The sequence below is a fragment of the Peromyscus californicus genome, unplaced genomic scaffold, assembly GCF_007827085.1.
Source record: "Peromyscus californicus insignis strain IS unplaced genomic scaffold, ASM782708v3 Scaffold_21__1_contigs__length_65335640, whole genome shotgun sequence".
Classification (NCBI taxonomy): Eukaryota; Metazoa; Chordata; class Mammalia; order Rodentia; family Cricetidae; genus Peromyscus; species Peromyscus californicus.
Window position 1 is genome coordinate 46260521 of NW_026294514.1, and position 22082 is coordinate 46282602.

The window sequence follows — 22082 nt, forward strand, 5'->3', positions numbered from 1 at the left end:
TGGATCTCTGTGAGTTCAAAGCCACCCTGGAATACATGAGATTGACTCAGTCTAGGAGAGAAACAGAGCCAGGTAGTGGTGGCACACACCTTTAATTGTTACTTGGTGAAGCACACATGCCTTTAATGGTTGGGCAGAGAAAGGTATACAAGGCATGAGGAAACAGGAACTAAAGGCTTTTTTCAGTTGGAGCCTTTTGGGTGAGGACTCAAAGGATTTCAGTCCAGAGGACTCATGGAGTTGGCAAGGTAAAACGTGGCAGTGGCTTGTTCTTTTGCCTCTCTGATCTTTCACCATTTACCCCAATATCGGGCACTGGGTTTTTTATTAAAAGACCTTTAGAAATTTGAGCAACATGGAACTTTTTGATTTATAACCAACTTTGCAAAACTACTCTAAAATTGCTAAATGACTGAATATTCTATGGATGCTTGGTCTTTACAATTTTTGCAAAATTTACTTGGCGTATAGAAGTTTATTGGATGGTGCAGCTCTTCACGTTGTGGAAAACTATAACTAGTGTAGCTGGAGTCCTAAGACTCCATTTTTCTAGAGCACAAGTGCTAGGAACTCACATTTTCTCAGAACTGGTTAACTATGACATATGGAAGTATTTGAAGCAGTGGGTGGAGTCTGATAAGTACTCAATAAGGGCTAGGAATTAAAATTGAAATTCAGTTTGGCATACTAAGTATTTCAAGTAAAAATCCTTAAGCTATTTTTTGAATAGTATTATAAATACTATTGCCTTATATATGGTTGAGAAAATGTAAACTAAAAAAGTTAACACTTGTTTTTGTTTTGTAGGAAAACTTAAAGGGATTTGCAACAGTTTCTAATTTATGTTTACTTACCTTTAATTTTATCAGTTCTGACAAAACCGATGAGAAAACAACACTTCAAATTTCCATCATTAATAGGATGTTATAAATTAAAGTCATGAAGCAACCACTGTGTATGGGCATTTAATAAAGCCAGGATATTATTAGCAACATGGCAAGTTCCATGCAATAATTCCTTCATTCTTGACAACCCATGTTTTAGACAATTACCATATCTTTTTATAATTAGAGCTAATCAAGCAGGAGTTTTTGCTTTCCTACTACCAAAATGAATTCCATTTTATGTCTTATTGCTTAATTACAAGATATAAATCTTCCCTGCTGATAAAGATGTTTCATCATGTGAAGACCAGCATTGCAGTCTTTCTTTTCCATTTTCTGGCTAAGCCTGAAGCAAGAGTGACACCTGGTGGTTAATGGGTTTAGCACATGTAATGTGTCAGAATTATTTCTTGTGTTTTAAGGTTCTTTTCTATTAAAAAAAAACAACAACAAGAAGCATTTAAGGTTATATTTAGGTAAACCATATGAAAGTTATAGAAATAATAAAGTGTGTGCTATGCAATTAAATATTCAAAATATTCTCAGAGGAAATTTTGAATATGAAAAACATAAAATGACAGATTTATTTATCTTGTTTTATTGTTAGAAGAGATAAAAAGCTGATTTTATACAATAAAAAGGCATATTTGTTTTCTGAAAATACAGATGCTTTGCAGATGATTCTTCCTACTAATCATTTTTTGAAAATAATAGCAACAAAGAAAGTGATGTATAAAGATAGTATTGTCAATACTGAACTAAAGAGATGTGCTTGAACTTTTCTACAAGCTGTAGAAAGCATCAGTAAAGAAAATTCAATACTGACCTAAGCAAAGGTAAATAAGTGCAAGCAGTAAAAAGAGAATTTCTTTGTGTAGGGTCAAGGCCTTGTGGGCTTGTCTCTGTCTAGTGAAAACTGGGAAAGCTGGGAGCAGGAGGGGTGGCCCTCCCTAGGGAGGAGAAAATCAATTGGTTGTCCAGTGCTAAATGGTCAGCTCTAAAAACATACAGTGTGGGAGAGCAGCCCCTACCTTTTCCCCCAGGGTACTCTTGAGGAGTGAGGGATAAGAGATTCAAATAGAAGGATAGAGGGGAGAGAAAAAGTCAGAAGCACAGGATAGCTTTGGAAGAGCCTGGATCCTTATCTACTAACCTAGAACTTTATTCCAAAGGGCTTTTTAATAACCATGCCAAGGGGTGAGCAAAAGACCTCCCCCTTGCTAGATACAACCAAGGTTAGACCCTTTCAAATACCTGGTACCCAAAGCCTGTGGTCCAGTCATCCTCTTATGCAGCCTTGCTGGCAAAGCAAGCTCAGATCTCACTAGAAAACCTCTGTAGGATCCCACAGGTACCTCTTCTTAATATTTAAAAAAGCTCCCCTTAAAGAGCTTGCAAATAGCTGTAACAACCACAGCAATCTCAATTGCTGCCACACCTCCCAGTGAAGGAATAGAGGATGATAAAGATGGAACATCCTTTCTGAGTGGGTCTAAGATGTAGTCTTAGCTGTACCAAGCCCATTTTTAAATCAATAAACTCTTGATGCAACTGCATCAAATAAGTCAAACTCTGGATGCAACCGCATCAAACTTGAAGACTCCCTTAGGTTCATCAAACATTAATAGGTTAACATAATTCAAACATAAATATTACTATACATAATTACAATTCTCCCAGACTTACATCTAAAAGCAAACTCTTAATAGAACCATTAACACTTTAAAAAAACTTTAGTACACTTTAAAGCAATCTCTTAATAGAACCATTTGCATTTTTTGCTAACAAAACATGGGATAAACTTCTGATGAATCTGCATAAAACTTAAATACTCCCTTAGCTTCAGCAAACCATGGTGCATCAATATCTACAGGTTAACATAATAACTTTAACATAAATAGTACTATACACAATTATAATTCCTACAAACCTACGTCCAAAAGCAATACTCTCAACATAACCATTAACACTTTAAAAATTTTAGCAAACATCCAAAAGCAATTTTTTAATAGAACTATACAAAACATAGGGTACATTAACACAAGTTAACATTAATCCACTCAAGTAACAAGAAAAAATTTAAATTAAATAAACTGAGGAATATTAACTCCCCCTTTTCTTTATAAATTTTTTAAGTCACATCTTGAGCTTGAAAAAAAAAACAAAGTTCTCCATTTCTACATAAAGCTTTCATTTTTATACAAAACATCTGGTACCCAGGCCCATGGTCCAATCATCCTTTTATGTAGCCCTGCTGGTAAAGCAAGCTCAGATCTCACTAAGAACCTCTGTGGGCTCCCACAATACAGACACATAGCATTATGTAGACTGAACAGGTCATATTTAGGAATATATATATATATATATATATATATATATATATATATATATATATATATATATATACATGTATGCATGCAATAACAATTAATGAAAAAGAGGCCATGAACTTGAAGGAAAGCAAGGAGGGGAACATAGTAGAGAGTTTGGAGGGTAGGAAGAGAAGGGAGACTTTAATAAAAGGAGGATTTTTATTTCCTGTAGAGGTCAAGGTGTGGCAAGACACTGAAAAAAAAACTTAGCTGCTACTCTGGGAAGTACTAGGATCCATGACAATAACATAGTAGGAAAAGTAGATGGAATGTAACCTGAGAACTTTAGCATGAAGCAGGAGGTAGAAGGGATACCAAACAGTAGAGGTTTTCTCCTTGACCTACCACAAAGTGTAATAGAGAAGGGGGTCCTTCCTGGGAATTACCTTGTTACTTAGTGATATCAACAAGTAAGAGTGAGTGAGGACATGTGAGCATAGATACATATTTGCACATCCACAGCAAAAGTAGATTGGTAACTCATCCCAAAGAACAAAACATGTTGTAGAGACTAGGATCAGGAAATACCACTGACTCAGCCCAAGAAACAGAGAATAGGGTTAAGAAGTGTTGCTGACTCAACCTGAGAAAAGGTTTAGCATAAACAAAAGGAAAAATGAACAGTGGCACTCAAAGTTCAATTCAAACTCCAGAAGTTTACTCTGGCAAATAGGGAACAAGAGCTTGCTGATATCAGAGTAAATATAATGTAAGGAATAAAATAAGACCCACATAGAGGAAAACATTTTAGGAATAAACTAATTGATTGGTAAGCCTATCATTCTGTAGGAATAATACTCAACCCTCAGAAAAGGGCATCTATGACATCATGCCATAACTAAGTATACCCAAGAAAGACAAGGAAAAGTGACAGATACTGATAACTTAGAAGATGAATAACAGAAAGTCAAAGTGAGAATAGTGGTATATATACAGATCTGGAGCCTGTGGAACAAAATCAAAGATGCAGTGGTGTCATGGAAGCTTTCATACTTGCATTAAGGAATCATTGCTGTCCTTGGTTGTCTTTGCTCTTTTTTCTCTTTTGGGGCCCACCATCCAGCTCCCAAATAAATCACACACAGAGGCTTATTCATAATTATAAATGCCCAGCCTTAGCTTGGTCTGTTTCTTGTCAGCTTTTCTTAATTTATCCTGTCTGCTTTTTGCCTCTGGGCTTTTCCTGTTCTCTTACTTCTGTATATCTTTCTTTTCTTCTTACTCTGTGGTTGGCCTCTAACATCCTCCTCCCCTCTCTCATTCTTTCTTTTTCCTCCCAGGTTTCTCCTTGTATACATTCTCTCTGCTTGCCAGCCCTGCCTATCCTTTCTCCTGCCTCACTACTGGTCATTCAGCTCTTTATTAGACCATCAGGTGTTTTAGACAGGCAAAGTAACACAGCTTCACAGAGTTAAACAAATGCAACATAAAAGAATGCAACACATCTTTGCACCATCAAACAAATGTGGAACATTTGTTCCACAGCATAAACAAATGTAACACATCTTAAAATAATATTCTATAAAACACTACTTCCCAGATAAAAACCTGTACAATCCTAACAAGCTGTCCACAGCATTATGTGTAAACATGCTACTGTTTCACTTCTTTCATTTAATTTCTTTCATTTATTTCTCCCTAAATGCCTTATTAAGAGGAAGTTTAGTCTCTCTGATCAGAAGCACCATCTTTCAGATCAGCCATAGGCCTCACAGCCATCACAATTTCCAAAAGAGCAGAAGGAAGGAACATCATCCATTACATCTGTAGAAAAAGCTGTATCATGCCAACCTGTTCCCAAATAGTGCAGTAGAACATGTCACTGACATCAGTCCAGCAGGCAAACTACACAGCAATAATGTGACATACAAGAATCATCAGTGGATGCAAAGAAGGTGTGTGGACAAAACGACAGTCTTTGAGATTGTCCTCCTGTCCTTTCAAGATGTTTATCAATTAAAAAGAAATGTGGGGGCTGGAGAGATGCCTCAGAGGTCAAGAGGACTGGCTGCTCTTCCAGAGGTCCTGAGTTCAATTCCCAGGAACCACATGGGGGCTCACAACCATCTATAATGAGATCTGGTGCCTTCTTTTGGTGTGCAGACATGCACGTAGGCATAAATCTTTAAGAGAAGGAGGAGGAGGAGAAGAAAAAGAAGAAGAAATGTGATGCTTTATATATTTTAAGTTTTTTATAATAAAATTTACAAAATTAAAAATAAATAAAAAGAAACTCTATCATTAGACATTTTGACAAAGCTCTAGAGATCAGAACCAGGTCTTTACGCATGCCTCACAAGCACTTTCACCTGCTGAGCCATCTAGCCTGCCCACTATTGTGTTTTAGATGTAAATTTCACAGTGTATTAATTGTATACAGAACAGTGAATCTCTGTGAGTTTGAGACTAGCTTGGTCTACAAAGCAAGTTCTAGGACAGCAGGACTGTTACACAGAAAAATAAAAAAAAAAAATTTAAAAAAAAAGAAAAGAAAAAAGAAGAAAGAAAAGCAATTAATTGACTCTTTTGTGTTGACCTTGCATCCTGTAATCCTGCTGTCACCACTTCCAGTTTTTGAAGCTTTTTAAAATTCTTTGTCATCTGCTAAGCTACTGTGTAGCTGTTTCCTTTGGATTCAAACACTTCCTCCTGGCGGGAGTCTCTTTAACACCTAGCAAACAGGTAAACTCAGAAGTCTCAGGAAGCTCCTGAAATTGATGAGATTCTCAGATGATGCTCCTACGGATATAAACTGTACAATTCCTGGGGAGACGAGACTGTCACCAGTAGAGTAGTCAAGCTTCCTAAAGTTGTGCAGGGATCTCTAGAGATGCAGCTCTTATGGTGTGCCCCCTTGCTGTGCTCAGCTTTTTGATGATGCAGTTGCCTTGGAATCATTCATACTCCTACAAATAACATCTGGGTCATGCTCCTGTGAGTCACCTCAGTGTCCCCTTGTTAGACTTGGGTAGCTGCTTTCTTTGCTCTGTCATTGGTACCCAACTTGGGTAAATGAACATTTGTTCATGTCTCCCAGGAAAATCAATCAACAGAAGCTTTTACATTTTTCCCACATAATACATATTATTTATTCTTGTATATGTTTAATCCACTTACCATTTATTTTATAGAATGAGACTACGAATATGAAAGAAAAATCATTGCCTTAGTAAATCTCTTTACAAGGTAAAATACATAGTTAAATCTTTTGTTTAACCCATGCTTTCTTTCTCCTGGAAAAAAAATAATAATCCTTAGTTGTTAACCAGTTTGTGTTCTATTTCCGGGTCTGTTTTCAGGGGGGCTTCCAGTTGGGACAAAAACTTAGTTACAGTTAGAAATGATAAAATGAACATGATGTCTCTTTAAGAAAACTTGCTGATTACACTTGACCACTTTATTTTAGGGACTTTTTCTTGCCTTGCTGAGTATAACTCAACTTGCTAGCAATCTCTTTAGTTATCGTGTTCTGTCAGCCAAGGCCAACTGAAAGTGCAAGACAGACCAATCCAAGCTTAAAGTGGCTGTGAAAACTCTACACAACACTGGGGCCACAAGGGACACCAGAAATTTCCAAGCCCTCTGTGTAGAAATCACCTCAACTCTAGCCAAGAGAGTAAGCTAGGGGTCAACAGAGTCTGGAGCTGCACATGATTTTGCTGGTTTAACCCTACATCGGAGTCTGAGAAGTGACATCGGCTATCACCTAGTGACTACAAGAAGAAATGCAAGGCCAAGAATTACCTGAAAGATTGCAGACAATTGCCTACTACTCTGGTTAGAGTAGCTTGAGGAGAAAGAGGACAGAAGTGATCTGGAAAGCAGAACAGAAGATGTAACCATCACTTTCTGGAGGCTGCTGATGTGAGAGACAGAGATTCTCTGGGTACACTCTTCCCAATTGCTGACTGTGTAGACCAGGAAAAGAAACCATCATCAAATGTTGCACTGTGAATGCACAAGTGTTAACCAACAAAAAGGAGCAACTTTCCGTAGACTTTGACACAAGCTCTTCAGGGTCCATTAGAGCATCAGAGAGTCAGTTTCCCCTTAAGCTCTTACTTGTCCATTTGAGCCTGTGTACTGGAATAGCCGGTCCTTTCGAAATTCTTGAACGTCTTTTTTTCAGGATTTCACTTACCCAACTCCTCTTCTCCCAACTGTAAACTGTCCAATTCCTAAAATAAAGCTTTATTCCGTATATTCTAGGTGGTTGTGCATGGTTAATTTTGGCTGCCAACTTGAGAGATTTTAGAGTATAACCTTGGAGACAAAACTCTCGCAGTGTCTGTGATGAGGTTTACAGAGAAGTTCAGCGGGGTGGGAAGATGCACTTTAGGTGAGGGTAGCACCATTTCACTGCTGATGGACTGGATAAAAAGTAAAGGAGCAAGGGTCAGGGGACAAGCATCTGCCCGACTTTCTGCCTGGGGAGCCACTGTAACTTTTTTTTTTTTTTTTTTTTTTTTTTTTTTGGTTTTTCGAGACAGGGTTTCTCTGTGTAGCTTTGCGCCTTTCCTGGAACTCGCTTTGGAGACCAGGCTGGCCTCGAACTCAAAGAGATCCTCCTGGCTCTGCCTCCCGAGTGCTGGGATTAAAGGCGTGCGCCACCACCGCCCGGCTGCCACTGTAACTTTTTAACTTCGTGGCCCTGCCACGCCTTTGCTGCATGAGGGACTGAATCAAAAATAAATCCTCTTTGCCTCTCTCACTCCCTCGGTCCTTCCTTCCCTCTATACTTCCCTCCCTCACGTTGTTTTTTTTTTTTTAAAATCAGGTATTTAGTCACAGTAATGAGAAAACTAATTAGAACTGTATTAAAATTGTATTTCCCTCTGCCTCCCGAGTGCTGGGATTAAAGGCGTGCACCAAAAACCAAAAAAAAAAAAAAAAAAAAAAAAAAAAAAAAATTGTATTTCCCTGAGCAAATTTTATAAAACATCCCTGCACAATAATCCTTAATAAGGAAACACAGGTACCTGCCTGTTCCCCAATGTTACTAAGCTTCAGTTAAAAACAAACAAACAAATGGAGGTGAGTGGCCTGTCTCCTGGCTGGACAGCCATGCTCTCTAGGCCCCAGGTCCCAGGGCACATCCCGTGCCCCTCTCCCAACCCAATGCACCCCCAGCAGCCCAGACTACTATACCCAGCAAAACTTTCAATCATCATAGATGGAGAAAACAAGATATTCCATGACAAAACCAGATTTAAACAATACCTAACCACAAATTCAGCCCTACAGAAAGTACTAGAAGGAAAACTCCAACCCATGGAAGTTTGCTACACCCACAAAAACACAGATGATCTCACTCCAGCAAATCCTAAAGAAGGGAAACACACACACACACACACAACCACCAACAAAAGCCAAAAAAATTAACAGAAATTAACAATCATTGGTCATTAATATCTCAATATGAATGGACTCAATTTGCCTATAAAAAGACTCAGACTAACAGAATGGGTACGAAAACAGGATCCATCCTTCTGTGGCATACGAGAAACACACCTCAACTTCAAAGACAGGCATTACCTCAGAGCAAAGGGTGGGGGAAAGATTTTCCAGTCAAATGGACCTAAAAAACCAGCTGGTGCAGCTATCTTAATATCTAATAAAAATAGACTTCAAACTAAAATTAATCAAAAGAGATGGAGAAGGACATCTCATATTCATCACAGGAAAAATAGACCAAGATAAAGTCTCAATTCTGAACATTTATGCCCCAAATTTAAAAAAAAATTTGTAAAAGATATGTTACTAAAACTTAAATCAGACATCAAACCCCACACACTAATAGTGGGAGACTTCAACACCCCACTCTCACCAATGGACAGGTCAGCCAGACAGAAACTTAACAGAGAAATAAGGGAAGTAGCAGATGTTAAGACTCAAATGGACTTAACAGACATCTATAGAGCATTCTACCCACACACAAAAGGACATACCTTCTTCTCAGCATCTCATGGAACCTTCTCTAAAACTGACCACATACTCAGGCACAAAGCAAATCTCCACAGACACAAAAAAATTGGAATAACCCCCTGTATCTTGTTGGATCACTATGGCTTAAAGTTAGAATTCAACAATACTACAAATTACAAAAAGTCTACAATTTCATGGAAACTGAAGAATGCTCAACTGAAACACCACTGGGTCAAGGAAGAAATAAAGAAATTAAAGACTTCCTAGAATTCAGTGAAAATGAATGCACAACATACCCAAACTTATGGGACACTGTGAAAGCAGTGCTAAGAGGAAAATTCATAGCACAAGGTGCCCACATAAAGAATTTGGAGAAATCTCACACTAATGACTTAACAACACACCTGAAAGCTCTAGAACAAAAAGAAGCAAACTCACCCAGGAGGAATAGACACCAGGAAATAATCAAATTGAGAGCTGAAATCAATAAAATGGAAACAAAGAGAACAATACAAAGAATCAATGAAATAAAGAGTTGGTTCTTTGGGAAAATCAACAAGATAGACAAACCCTTATTCAAACTAACCAAAAGGTAGAGAGAGAATATCCAAATGAACAAAATCAGAAATGAAAAGGGAGACATAACAACAGACACTGAGGAAATCCAGAGAATCATTAGGTCATACTTCAAAAACCTGTACTCCACAAAATTGGAAAATCTCAAAGAAATGGACAATTTTCTAGATACGTACCACATACCAAAACTAAATCAAGACCAGATAAACAACTTAAATAGACCTATAACTCTCAAAGAAATAGAAGCAGTCATTAAAAGTCTCCCAACCAAAACAGTAAGGTACAGGGCTGGAGAGATGGCTCAGAGGTTAAGAGCACCGACTGCTCTTCCAGAGGTCCTGAGTTCAATTCTCAGCACCCACATGGTGGCTCACAACCATCTGTAATGAGATCTGGCACCCTCTTCCGTGTACATAATAAATAAATAAGTCTTTTAAAAAATAGGGTACAGATCTAAACAGAAAATTCTCAACAGAAGAACCTCAAATGGCCAAAAGACATTTAAGGAATTGCTCAACATCCTTAGTCATCAAGGAAATGCAAATTAAATGACTCTGAGATACCATCTTATACCTGACAGAATGGCAAAGATCAAAAACACTGATACAGCTTATGTTGGAGAGCATGAGGAGTAAGGGGAACACTCCTACACTGCCTATGGGAGTGCAAACTTGTGCAGCCACTCTGGAAATCAACATGGTGGTTTCTCAGAAAATTGGGAATCAATCTACCTCAACCCAGCAATACCACTCTTGGGCATATACCCAAAGGATGCACAATCATACCACAAGGGCACTTGCTCAACTATGTTCACAGCAGCATTATTCATAGTAGCCAGAACCTGGAAACAACCTAGATGTCCCTCAACCAAAGAATGGATAAAGAAAATGTGATACATTTACACAATGGAGTATTACTCAGTGGTTTAAAAAAAAATGTCATCTTGAAATTTGCAGGCAAATGGATGGAACCAGAAAAAAACAACCTGAGTGAGGTAACCCAGACCCAGAAACACAAAAACATGGTATGCACTCACTCATAAGTGAATACTAGATGTAAAGCAAAGGATAACCAGGCTACAATCCACAACCCCAGAGAAGCTAGGTAACAAGGAGGACCCTAAGAGGGACATGCATGGATTGCCCTAGGAAGGGGAAAGAGATAAGATCTCCTGGGTAAACTGGGAGTGCGCCAGGAGGAGGGTGGATATGAGAACATGAAGGAATGGGAAGGTCAACTTGGGGGAGGGGCAGAGAGGGAGAGCAAGGAAAGAGCTATCTTGATAGAGGGAGCCACTGTGGGGTTAGGGAAAAACATGGTGCTAGGGAATTTCCCAGAAATCCACTAAGATGACTCCAGTTAAGACTCCAAGCAATAGTGCAAGGGTGCCTGAACTGGCCTTCTCCTGTATTCAGATGATGACTACCCTAATTGTCATCATAGAACCTTTATCCAGTAACTGATGGAAGCAGATGCAGAGATGCACAGCTAAGCACTGGGCTGAGCTCCTAGAGTCCAATCAAAGAGAGGGAGGAGGGGTTATATGAGCAAGGGATCAAGGTCATGATGGGGAAACCCACAGAGACAGCTGACCTGAGCTAATGGGAGTCACAGACTCTGGACTGACAACTAGGTAACCTGCAAGTGACCAAACTAGGCTCTCTGAGTGTGGGTGACAGTTGTGTGGCTTGGGCAGCTTGTGGGGTCCCTGGCAGTGGGACCAGGATTTATCCCTAGTGCATGAACTGGCTTTTTGGAGCCCATTCCCTATTGAGGGACACCTTGCTCAGCCTTGATGCAGCGGGAAGGGGCTTGGTCCTGCCCCAACTTGATATGACAGGCTTTGTTTACTCCCCATGGGAGGCCTTACCCTCTCTGGGGAGTAGATGGAGGTGGGAATGAGGTAGAAGAGAGCAGTAGGAGGGGAGGGAGGGGAAACTGTGAGTGGTATGTTAAATAAAGTAAAAACTTAAAGAGACTACGTACTACCCTTGTATTAAGGCTGGGCTAGGCAACCGAGTATGAGGAGTGGGTTCCCAAAAGCCAGCACAAGAGCCAGAGACAGTCCCTGCTCCCACTGCCAGGAGTCCCAAGCCATACAACTGTCACATATATGCAGAGGTCCTAGGTCAGTCCCATGCTGGCTCCCTGGCTGTCAGTTCAGACTCTGTGAGCCCTTATGAGTCCAAGTTAGTCGATTCTGTGGGTTTTCTTATGATGTCCTTGATACACCTCTGACTCATACAATCCTTCCTCCCTCTCTTCAACAGGATTCCCTGAACTTGGCCTAATGTTTGACTACAGGTCTCTGCAGCAAGCACTCTTTAATTGCTTTTTTTTTTTTTTTTTTTTTTTTTTGAGACAGAGTCTCTCCATGGGAGTAGGTCTTACCAATTAGGCTAGGCTGGCCAGCAAGTACCAGAGGTCTGCTTGTCTCCAGCTTTCCAAAGCTAGGATTATAAGAACATGCCATGCCATCATTCTTTTTTTTATGAATGGTGGGGTTCAAACTCAGGTTCCCATGCTTAAACAGCTCATGACTGAGCCATCTCTTCAACCCCCTGATGGATATGTTTCCTATAAGTACTACAGAGCACCCAACTGTGTTGGCTACCAGGGATACCATGGAGAATTAACCAGAGTCTTATGAATGCTGCTCATAGTCTTGTTGAAGAGACAGACATTTGAAATTAATACAAGATGGCGACAGAATCTGCATAGGGAAGCACTGGTGTCTGGGGAAGATCAACTCTCAATGGTTGGAGAATAACAATCAAGAGATGTCCAGGTGGATTTAGGGTGCAGTAGCTGGAAGGGCATTCCTGAAGATGGAAAAGAGTGTGTCAGTGCATGGGATTCAAAGGCTCAGTCAGCTGAGTGCTGTTGATCTGGAGACTTAAGTACTGGGTGGTACTCAACTAGACCGGATCCAGTTCCTGCAGGGTCCCATGAACCCTGTTACGAAAAATAGTCCTACCAGGTGCTTGGCATTAGGAATTAGCAGACTGGTTTATATTTTAAGTGGCTAATAAGGCCTATGTTTTATCTTTATCAATTAATTAGCTAATCAATTAATTATGTGCTACAGATGCAACCCAGGCTTTTTGGTGTGCTAAGCATACATTCTAGCTCTTAGCTAGACCCTGAGGTCCCGACTTTATTATTGTTGTTTTTAGAGACAGGGTCCCACGGAGCCCCAGCTGACTCCTAACTTGCTGTTTGCCAAGGATGACCTTAACTGCGTGATCCTTCTGCTTCCACTCCTGTGTTTTGAGATTAAAGCACGCACCAGTGGGCCAGGTTCATGCGGTGCTAGAGATTGAATCCATAGCTCTGTGCGTGCTTTGCCTCCAACCCTTTCCTTCTTCCACAGATGTCTATTACTTAAGGTTCTGTGACGTGGAGCTGTGGAAGCCATCTTGAATTCAGGAGGACAGCAGAGGGGAGAGAAAGAAAGATCCTGTGATTCCGTTTGAATTGTTGAACTGCAAACCAGACCTCAGCTTCCTACATACAGGTTCTAGTTCTAGGAGATGATTAAATGTCTTCATCATTGAAGCCAAAAAACCAAACAAAAACAAACTCCAGAGGCCTTACCTCAACTGGGAGAACCTAATTCACATAGTATTCTAACAAATAATGTATGGTCTAAGGGAAGTGTGGTTTTTACTGTTAAATATTAAAACATGGAGATGGTGTTTCTGTAGGTCAGGTGCTTCCTTATTTATTCATTTTTAATGAGTATGAGTGTTTTGTCTACACATATGTATATGTAGCACATGCATACCTAGTGCCCTTGGAGACCAGAAGAGGGCACTGGAGCCCCTGAAACAGCAGTCCCAAGCAGTTGTGAGCTACCATGCGGGTGCTGGAACCTGGAACCTCTGAAGTACCAGCAAGTGCTCTTCCCTGCTGAACTTCCTCCTCAGGCCCGGTCAGGGTCTTGTCTGGAACACCTAATATCCATAACTGGGTAATGTCATGATTTAAGGTATGCAAAGCTAATTTTGTAAAAGTCATGGGGGAATAGCTTACTGTATACCTTACTCCACAATTGGCAGTGTGAAGGCTATAATCTTAAGAAGGTAGAGCAGAGGATAACACAGTCAGAGACAGAGGAAAGAGGGACTTCTAAAGGGACATGAGGCTTCCATAGAGAACATCGCCAACTAACTGTGACCTCCAGCTATAAAGATTTTGGCCACTTTCTCTTCTGTCTTGTAGACCTCCTTTGGCATTCCTTATGTGAAGGCTTACCTCAGCAGGTGTGGCAAAGCCAGTTGTTAATCTTCATGTCCTTTTCCCCAGCAGGCAGTCTTGCTTTCTTCTGTTCCTTGAAAAGGCTAGAGGAAGAATGGTGGATATTGTCCACTTCTTAGCCTCAGGGAATTCTAGCAACCCACCTGCAGGTCTTGGCCTGACACTATGATGGTAAGGTTTTGTGCTTCTGGGTTTCACCATCTTTGCTCAAATGCAAGGTTCTAGATTTTATTTCTCTACCTCCCCTAAGTACTGGCTACTGTCTCCTTCAGTGGCTCAGCTGAGGCTGGTAAAAGAAGCCTCACCATCTTGTCCTCTCCAGGAAGCAACATGAAAAGTAGGCATTGTGCTCTCTCATCTGACTTCCTCATCTGTCATGAGGTAGTTTGGTCCCCAAACAGCTGCTTGACATAATACACCTGTGGAGAGACCGCCACCAGAGTGGTGCCTCTTGTTCTATTTCCCATTGGAAGTTTCTTTATCCATATTCTCAATTTTTTTTTTGCAAAAATGCCAGAAGAGGGGAACACAAATTGCATGTAGTCATGAACAAAATATGAAACAAAACAACCCAAACTACAGTCCAGAAGCATGCCAAGAGAGAACGTTACTGCAGGACAAGTTTTATCAAAGTGATAAAGGATGCTTGGAAAGAAGCAGATCAAGGGAGCTGAATCCCTCTCCCAATGACACTGCATTATTTGTAATGAGTTTGTTTTGTTTTGTTTTTTTTTTTAACCCACTATTAAAGACAACAGAGGGCTGGGGAGATGATTGAGGGTGGAGGTACTTGTCAAGCATGGTGACCTGAGTTGGATCTCTGGGTCCTTCATTGAAAAGAGAGAACCAATCCCCACAAGTTGCCCTCTGACCTCTACACATGAACCCATGATGCTCTTATATGTACACACAGGTACACAATAAATAAATAACAAATAGAAATAAAAACTGTTTTTAAAAGCACCAGAAAAAAAGCCGGGCAGTGGTGGCATATACTTTTAGTCCCAGTACTTGGTACGCAGAGGCAGGTGGATCTTTGTGAGTTCAAGGCCAGCCTGGTCTACAAAGTGAGTTCTAGGACAGCCAGAGCTGTTACACAGAGAAACCCTGTCTTGGAAAACAAAACAAAAAGCATCAGAAACTTGGAGATACTTTAGCTCCACTATGGTGTGTTAGCACCTGCATGTACTGCACTGCACCTATGGTGTGTTAGCACCTGCATGTACTGCACTGCACCTAATGTCCTTGTCTCAGCTGCTCTGCTGAAGGTGGAGGGAAGAATGTGGAGGAAGGGCTCCCACTGACCCCACAGAGCTCACTCAGTTGTCTAAGGGAGAGTGGACTCCATGAGGAACTCCTTGCAATTATGGAGTCCCTGAGACGTCCACTAGCTCCTTTCCTACCACTTAATCCACATACCCTTGCTAAACTGGCAGCCACCTGGAGCTACCTTAGATGTCAACTTTATGGAGACTTCTCAGTAACTGTCAGGGACACCCATTCCCCACCCCATGTCTCTGTTACACAAGACAAGTTTTAAATGTAAGAATGATGGCTGTTTATCCTTTGACATTAACGGAAGACCAACAAGCCTCATTAGAAGCCACTAGAAACTGGAAAAGTACATGAAGGGGTGCTGGTGTGCTTCACCTGGTCTGAGTTACAGCTGGGAGGAGTACCCTGGGGGAAAATGTGGAGGCAGGTCCCCCACACTCCCTCACTCATTACATCTCTTATTCTGGTCAAATTTTACTTCTGTAAACCATCTCCCAACATAACATTCTGTTTTCTAGAAGGTAAACCTATAAGAAGCAGACATTTTGAGAGTTTAGTATACACTATATTTTTGAGGAATCTAAATTATAATATTTCAGATAAGTGAACAAATGATCTTCTGAAATGCATTAGTGAGGGGTACTACATCAGACAGTGAAACACTGTGCAAACTGCATGAACAAGATTACTGCATGGGTATACTACTCTCCTTGGCTAATGAAAAGATTTAAGGAGTAGGGAAGTGAATAACCCATTTGGGAAATGTGGGGGAAAAAATCAAAATTTAGTTTAGGAGACTAAACACTGTTAGCTAGGATGCTGAAGCAATCTGTTACAGCCATAGTGTAAGACAGAACCACCGTTTCTGTGGGATGCTGGGGTTTACCATTTCAGAGAGTTAGAGTCTGTGGTGGTGGAGCCAGAACATGGTGGCAGGATCAGCTGAGAAGTCACATCTTGATCTGAAGGAGGTAGAGAGAAAGAGAGACACTGGGAACGGCAAGAATCTTTTGAAACCTCAAAGCCTGCCCCCAGTTACACAGTTCCTCTAACAAGGCTGTACCTCCTGATCCTTCCCAAACAGTTCCAGCAAATAGATGAGCATCTGGGGGCATTCTCATTCAGACCGCCACATGATTCTAAAGAGACAGAAGGCATCCTTAGATCTTTTAGGGGATAATGACCTTCCTTTCCAATAACTGCAGCCCTCTAGTGCAGCCCCTGTGAGCTCCCAGGAGGTTTTGTTGGGTCTATTCACCTTTTAGAAAGGTATCACTCATCTGTGTATGGCTATACCACCCCGAACATGCCTGATCTTGTTTGATCCTGAAAGCTAAGCAGGGTCAGATCTCATTTGTGCTTGGATGGGAGGAAGGTGTAACTTCTCCTCTTCATTCCTCTTCTGTCTTTTTCCTTTGGATGCTGCTCAGAGCCTTCATGCTTTATCTGGTACTTTGGACTTCCTTAATCTTTCTCTAGCCACCCCCTCCCCCCAGCCCCTGCCATTTAGCTGCTTATGTATCCTATGGCTTACCCTCCATACCAACTTGGCAATCTGAGTTTACAGCTTGCCTTCTGTAAAGTTTGTCTTTTTAATGTCTAATAAAGTTGATCTTGAGCTTCCATGTGAGTCTGTTCTTAAATTCTTTTATTTAATGAAACTAAGAACCCCAAGAAGGAGCCCTGTTATCCCAGGTATCAACATCAAACAAAATGTGATGCACATATATACACGAGTATGTCAGTTTGTGTGTGTGCGTGTGTGTGTGTGTGTGTGTGTGTGTGTGTGTGTGTGTGTGTGTACAATTAAAACAGATTTAAGTTGAACTCTAGCAATACCAGTTTACCATGCTGTCTCATTTCCCCCAATATCTAGTTTGATTTTTCTTTCCCTCCCAAGTACAGGGAAACGCTCTCTCACTCTATCCTTATTTCTCTGGGTCATTTTCTTATTTTAAGAACGGGTTTTTCTAAGTTGTTTGGGAGGACCTTCAAATCACGCTGTAGCCCAGTCAGGTCTTCAGCTTGTGACACTTTTGTCTCAACCTCCCGAGTATCTGGGAGGACAGTTCTAAACCACCTCAAAAGTCCTGTTCTGGAGTCGGCTTTCTTACACAGACAGCGAAATCGACCAGAACAGGGGTGGTTTAACTTAATTTTTCCTTTCCTATGTAACCAAGGGAGTAGTTTTTATAAGTAACAAAATTGTCAAATACAAACACAGTGCATTGGTACTGCTTTGAGAAATGAAAGTATCCTTGATTTGCTGGAATTTTTCTTTCTTCTTTTTTTTGTAAAGATTTATTTATTTATTATGTGTACAATGTTCTGTCTGCATGTATGCCTGCAGGCCAGAAGAGGGCGCCAAATCTCATTACGGATGGTTGTGAGCCACCATGTGGTTGCTGGGAATTGAACTCAGGACCTCTGGAAGAGCAGTCAGTGCTCTTAACCTCTGAGCCATCTCTCCAGCCTCAGGAAGTTTTCAAAGAAGAAAATGGGGACAAAGCTTTTCCTAAACAGTTCTTAGGAAACTTTGCCAGGGAAGGTAGTTGGTATTTTAGGAATTCGTCTTAAATTAAAAGTTAGCCTGGAGAAAGAAATCAAATGGAAGACACTGGGGCAAGTTTGAAGGGCTGACTCTTGGTAATGTTGTTACAATAATAATAATAATATTAATAATAATAATAATAATAATAATATTAATAATAGTAGTAGTAGTAGTTGTAATAATAGTGCTACCATTCCTACTTGCGTCTTTATAACTGCTCTAGAGGAGGAGGTCCTAGCAGAGAATTGGTGGGCTTAAATGGATCTGTCCTCTGTGTAACAGGAAGGATTTACCTCTTAAGACTGCAGCAGTCAGTAAGTTGCTAATGACTCATTTCTCTCCCGCAGAGATTTAGATTTGGGGCCAATTAAAGGCCTCATCCAAATGAGGGGGAAAGGGACCATGGGGGTGGGGAATGGGAGAATGGGAGAGGGAAAGTAAATAACGGTAGAATCAACATGGAAACGTGTAGAAAACACAGGGTCAGAGTTTTCCTGGGCGGTCAACGAGACTCCTCCCTCCCGCAAATTCCAGGAGTAACAAGACAAGAAAACCCTTCCTTTCTTCTGTAAATGTATAGGGGACTGGGCAGAGCGGTGCATTTGTAATTCTATGATAAGGCCCCAGGATTAACTGTGACTGAAGGAAATCCCATAGTGAGAATGAGAAAGACAGTTTCCCAGCCCCAGTAACTTGAGCACAGGGTAAATCTGTGTGGTCATATTTCCTGGGCCTTGTTTTACCGACACTGTAGCATTGGCTATCGGCAGGGGAGAGAGAGAGAGAGAGTGACAATTTTTCTTGTTTGGTCAAAACTGTAAGCAATTTTACTTTTGCATTTTTATACATACTGTGTTATTTTCCTTTAATGTGGGCAAGTGTTTGGAGTGGGAGCCAGGTTTTCTCAGGTAGGACTTCTTGTTGTTTTTGGTTTTTCCCTCCTCCTGTTGATGAGACCTAGAGACAAGTTGGAAAGGATCAATTCAAGGAAAGGACCCCCAAAATGAACGTGGGTTTTTTTTTTTTTTTTTTTTTTTTTTTTTTTTGGTAAAAGCTAGTAATGTCCTTGTTTTCCCCCTTGGCTCAGTTTTGTAGCTGCCTAGAGGTCAATGTGCCAAAAGTGTTCAAATCAAAGGTTTACAGGTACAGGCCTGTGACCCCAGCTAATCAGGGGGTGGAGGCAAGAAGATTCCAAACTCAAGACATGCTTGGGTTGCAGAGTGTGTTCAAGGCCAGCCTAGGCAACTTGGTGAGACTTGTTTCAAATAATTTAACAATGCAAATGTTAGGCTGCTGGTTAGAGATCTGGTTTATGGTGTTTCCTTTTCTCGCTTCCCTTGAGTGAGTGTCTTTGCTGGAAACTGTATGCTGTAACTGAAAACAAGAGGCTCTTGGGCCTTTGTGAATGGGTCAAGTGCATTGACCAGTTCACCCTCCCTCCATAGCTCCATCCAGTAAAGCTTATTAACTCTAATGAGCCGACCCTTGGATTGGTCAACAGTAGAAGACAGGAACATTCTTGCCAGTGAAGATGATTGTACATAAAGAGGAATCTAAACAAACTGGTTTTCCTAAGTTTCTTCTAATTCCTTATCATTAGCCCATGCACACTGTCCTCTTACTGTATTGCTCATTAGTGCTCTTTAAAATAATTCAGATGTAAATGTTTCTCTGGGTCTTCATCTCCCGAGTCACACGAGTCACATGAAGCAGTATGCCTGTATGATTCTTCTTCTGTCAATCAGTCTTTTCTTATAGAACTTAAGTGTGCATAGAGACAAATAATACTTCTTCTTCTTTAGTAGATGCTGAGAAAAAGCTATCCTGACACTTGCTAAAAACCATGTGGAGAAGAGTTTATTCAAGTCTATTACAATAGGGTGCAGACGAATTTTTAAATGGTCTTAGCACATAAGAAACGCAGAGCCAAATACAGAGTTAAAGCCCAAGAGATCAGAGCAAGAGCCACGACTCCCTTTAGCTTACTACTCGCTGCTGTCCTTCCCCTGAGAGAGAGACCTTCTTCCTGTGTCCTGTCTTTTTATTGCCTTCTGTTCTGCCTTCTCATTGGCTCCAAATCCAACCACATGACTTTCTCTTCACTGCCTGTCTATACAGACCTCCAGGTCTCTATGATTGGTACTGGGATTAAAGGTGTGTGTCACCATGCTTGGCTGTGCCCTTGAACACACAGAGACTCTGCCTGCCATGTGATTAGATTAAGGGCGTGTGCTACCACTGCCAGACATCTGCTTAATGGCTATGACCTCTGATCTCCAGGCAACTTTATTTATTAACATACAAATAAAATCACATTTCAGCACAAATAAAATATCACCATAATAGGGGTAATATGCTAGGAAAGTGAGGTCAGGGTCAACTCCACATACAGCAAAGATGTCTGGGGATTTACGAGCAGAGTAAGGAGTCCCTGGATAGAAATAGGAACAGGAAACACAGGGAGATTCTGACAAAGCTGACCTAAGTGGATTCTAACTACAAGCAAGTGATGAGAAACTTGACCAAACAGGCAGGATGATAGTAATTAGCACAGTGGTTCTCTCTCTCATACACACACACACACACACACACACACACACACACACACTCATACTCACACACAAAACATCTTTACTGTTGATGTTTCCATTGGCATATCAGTCCATTTGAGTAAATGAAGCAAATTGGTCTGATAGTCTCTTATGAATAGTTTTACTCCTAACTGGATGTAGTGGTACAAGCCTTTCATCCCAGCACTTGGGAGTCAGAGGCAGGTGGATATCTGTGAGTTCAAGGCCGGCCTGGCCCACACAGTGAATTCCAGGGCAGCTGGAGCTACATAGTAAGACTGTTTGGAAAAACCAAACAAAAAGTTTTACTCCTTCTGTTTTTTTTTTTTTTTTTTTTTTTCTGGATATTAGTTTAGATAAACTGCACTGGCATTAGTAGCCGAGTAGGACTGGAGATGAGGGAGGATGAACGGCAAAGGACGGGTCTGTGTTCTCTAGGCTGAGGGAGGGGTTGCCTGGACAGTTTGAAGATGGTGGAGCACAGAAAGAAGGAGAAGAAAACCGTGTCAGGGAAAACTCAGAACAACTTTGAGAAGTTGGAGGAAACGTGTCCCCTGCACTGTTAGCTGTTGTCTAGCCCAAGCTTCCTGGTTATCTATCTCTTGTCTCAGTGCTTCCTTACCATTCAGGAGTACGAAGTAAATAAAGAGAAAAACACAAACAATCCTGTGGGTCAGCGCTCATATGAACTGACGGCAGCCCTGAGGATAGTGGCCAGTTTTGCATCTGTTCAATTCATTTCAACATCTGAGTGCCTTTCTCTTCATTTGCTCTTTGAATTTTCCTTTCACTTTGTTTTTAAAATCCTGGTTTCCTCATTAACACATCTTTAAAATCTTTGACATGCTTTCACCTTCTATTTAATGGAGTTACAATTTTCCTTTAAAACCTTTCCACTTCACAAATCATTCTTGCTCTTTGCCCAGATGGTACCCAAAGTGAACAAGGACACTCGTGCCCACCGATGAAGCTGAAGCCAGGGACGAGGTATTGAGAGCCAAGATGGCAGTGCTGAGATGACCCGACCTGAGAGTCACTCACCTTCCAGCCCCTCAAGACACTGCAGCTCTGGAGGCCCGAATACCCTCGCAAATGTGCTGAGAAGAAACAAGCTCAACCACTACGCCATCACTGAGTTCTCCTCACCACTGGATCAATCACAGAGAAGGAAGAAGACGAGACACTCGCATTCATTGTGGATGTCAAGGCCAACAAGCTCAAACAGGATGTGCAAAAATGTTATACCTGTGATGTGGCCCAAGTCAACACCCTGATGAGGAGTGACAGAGAGAAGAAGGCATATGTATGTTCTGCTGCCTGATTATGATGCTCTGGTGTTGCTAACAAAATTGTTATCAAAACTGAGTCCAGTGGCTAATTCTAAATACATGTGCTTTCACCATGAAAAAAAAAATCATGAGGATGCTGAAGATGCTTATCAGAGTTTGGGAATCCACTGCCAGAGATGTGCATCTCACAGGCCACCCAGCACATCTGTTTTGACACCCACAGGTGACACACACCTCACAGGCCACCCAGCACATCTGTTGTGAAACCCACAAGTGACTGCAAAGCAACAACATAGCTATGATGCCATGGACTAATGTTTTTAATGTTTCCTTCTCTCCCCTGATTGTGTGTGCATGTGTTTCTTACTTTTTACTCTCTA

At 41.1% G+C, this 22082-nt stretch overlaps 1 long non-coding RNA gene across 8 annotated transcripts in view; it reads right to left on the bottom strand.

The window, feature by feature from the left end:
* The window catches only part of LOC128117833 (uncharacterized), a 91170-nt gene that overhangs the window by 36779 nt on the left and 32309 nt on the right, over positions 1–22082 (bottom strand). For 3 of the 8 annotated variants that reach the window (XR_008220921.1, XR_008220920.1, XR_008220925.1), the window contains exons 2-5: positions 18695–18800; positions 16179–16254; positions 14015–14100; positions 7001–7070 (exon numbers count right to left, since the gene is read on the bottom strand). This is a non-coding gene — a long non-coding RNA (uncharacterized LOC128117833). Of the gene's footprint in view, positions 1–1338; positions 5380–7000; positions 7627–14014; positions 14101–16178; positions 16255–18694; positions 18801–22082 lie in introns of those variants that run through there. The other 5 variants (XR_008220923.1, XR_008220924.1, XR_008220922.1 and 2 more) reach the window with 4 other exon arrangements.